The sequence below is a fragment of the Thunnus maccoyii genome, chromosome 2 (assembly GCF_910596095.1).
Source record: "Thunnus maccoyii chromosome 2, fThuMac1.1, whole genome shotgun sequence".
NCBI classification, from domain to species: domain Eukaryota; kingdom Metazoa; phylum Chordata; class Actinopteri; order Scombriformes; family Scombridae; genus Thunnus; species Thunnus maccoyii.
Window position 1 is genome coordinate 38,575,588 of NC_056534.1, and position 2,896 is coordinate 38,578,483.

Genomic DNA, 2,896 nt, shown 5'->3' on the forward strand with positions numbered 1-2,896 from the left:
CTGAGAGAAAGACTGAGAGACTGAGAGAAGAGACTGAGAGAAAGATTGAGAGACTGAGAGAAAGACTGAGAGAAAGACTGAGAGAAAGACTGAGAGAAAGACTGAGAGAAAGACTGAGAGACTGAGAGAAAGACTGAGAGAAGAGACTGAGAGACTGAGAGAAAGACTGAAAGACTGAGAGAAAGACTGAGAGAAAGACTGAGAGACTGAGAGAAGAGACTTTCTTGTTGAAGTTGTCATGGTCGTAGTATTTTTAGTATTTTTCTCTCTTTCTCTTATAAGGAGCCTGTGAGGCTGAATTAGCAGCAGCACAGAGGACCTCTCATCTCCTATGGAGGGATTATGGGGTTATTCAGATTAATTTTGGTTATCAGAAATAATTAATAATTGATTATTGAGGATAGGATTTAATTCACATTAAATCCACCTCGGGGGCATCATCCTGGAAGATGATAACCAATTCACTGATTCAATCTCATAAATGATTCATCCTAAATCTCGGTATCCCAATTAATAATTAGATTATTAAAATAAAGGGTGAAATCTGGTTAAATGATTGATACCCAAGTTCAATCATGACACTGTTAGAGCTGAATTTATAGCATCAATGAAATAACAACACAGTGAAAGCAATGTGGAGAACTTTGTATGATATCAGTTGACTTATTTACTTTACTTACTTATAATATAACAGGCTTTATTTTACTGTATACAGCCAATACTATTCTATTCTATATGCTACTCAAACACCCTAATAGTTAATAGCTAATAGTGTAGTGTGTGTGTGTGTGTGTGTGTGTGTGTGTGTGTGTGTGTGTGTGTGTGTGTGTGTGTGTATGTGTGTGTGTGGCATATGTAAGACAAAAGAAGGACTGCAAACAATATGGCCGACTGACACACAAAAAGACCCGGCAAAACAGGCGGGAAGATTGAAAACCCCGGCGTGAGTTGAGCGTGAGCCATGTGTGCTCACTCTGTGCACACATGTATGTTAGTGAGAGAGAAACGCGTGCAAGTCAAACTGGATGAAATCACCACGACAGTAAATCTGAATCAACAACAAAACAACACAGTTTAACAAAGTGGAGCTTTCACAAACCACTAAACATCACAACATCAGCATGTAGCATAAAACCATAACATGTAGCATAAAACCATAACATGTAGCATCAGCATGTAGCATAAAACCATAACATGTAGCATCAGCATGTAGCATAAAACCATAACATGTAGCATTAGCATGTAGCATAAAACCATAACATGTAGCATAAAACCATAACATGTAGCATTAGCATGTAGCATAAAACCATAACATGTAGCATCAGCATGTAGCATAAAACCATAACATGTAGCATTAGCATGTAGCATAAAACCATAACATGTAGCATAAAACCATAACATGTAGCATTAGCATGTAGCATAAAACCATAACATGTAGCATCAGCATGTAGCATAAAACCATAACATGTAGCATTAGCATGTAGCATAAAACCATAACATGTAGCATCAGCATGTAGCATAAAACCATAACATGTAGCATCAGCATGTAGCATAAAACCATAACATGTAGCATAAAACCATAACATGTAGCATTAGCATGTAGCATAAAACCATAACATGTAGCATCAGCATGTAGCATAAAACCATAACATGTAGCATCAGCATGTAGCATAAAACCATAACATGTAGCATCAGCATGTAGCATAAAACCATAACATGTAGCATAAAACCATAACATGTAGCATAAAACCATAACATGTAGCATTAGCATGTAGCATAAAACCATAACATGTAGCATTAGCATGTAATTTAGCAGATAACATACAGTTTCATAACTAAGTCTGCCCAGATGTCAGCCCTCACTAAAGAGTCGCTCTAATAAACGATAAGACGTGTTGTTTCCTTTTCACTGAACGGCGTCGTGCGAGTCCAACAACGCTGCGGAGTTGGCGACCCCGTTATGTCCTGGCTCGTCAGCTGGGTCTGGATCACGTCCCTGTCCGAGTCCACGTGTGCAGCGGTGGAGTGAAGATCAGAGATGTCGATGTCAGAAAAGTAACGGGGAAATTGATCGCCTATTACTTCTTAAAGAAACAAGTGCGTGGCTTGCAGTAAAAATCAACCAGTTGTAGACTAGTAATTACTGGAGTATTGAACAAAGCTTAAGTTAAATCTTACTCTAAGCCATGGCCAAATGGTGAGAGTGAGAAAACGTGGTGTCTTTGTTCTGATTAGAAGAGCTTTAGCAGCAACAGAGAGGCTGAAGGAGTGTGTGTTATTGTCTTTTATTGATGCGGTGATGTCATATGCCACAGGTCACACTGACCAGTTTTAGCTGGACATTGGATCCACAGGCGTCAGTTAAGACTCAGGTGTGAAAACCTGAGGGACTTCTGGGAAACTGAGTTTTATGGGTGAAGCCCTACACGTGCATTATCTAGCATATTTGAGCTAACCTTGAAAAAACCTTGAGGTCTCAACATATGTCTCACCAGCCTGTGTTCACTCTGTCTAATCCTGTGCACTGAAAGATGAATGAGTGTGATTTGTGAAAAAAACATTAATTTCTTACCCCTCATGGAGATTAAAAGAGAAAATATCCTGCTATGAGCTCGCCAAAAGAGGCATCTGCTAATCTAGTGAAACAATGAGCTGCAATACAAATTGAATGACATTTGTTTGACATTTTGTGTGTCATTTGGTAAACTTGTTGCCGCCACACTTTTTCATTTGAAATCTATTAGTTGCTGCAACCTTGAACTCTGCATGTTGTTCCTTTGTGTCTGCGAGGCTGTTTAAGAGCCTCAGGTGATGTGAAGTCCTTGTTGTTCGGTGTCATTAATCCCCGTCTTCTCTACCACAATGTGTCTCTTATTGTTTATGTCTGTGTGTGTGT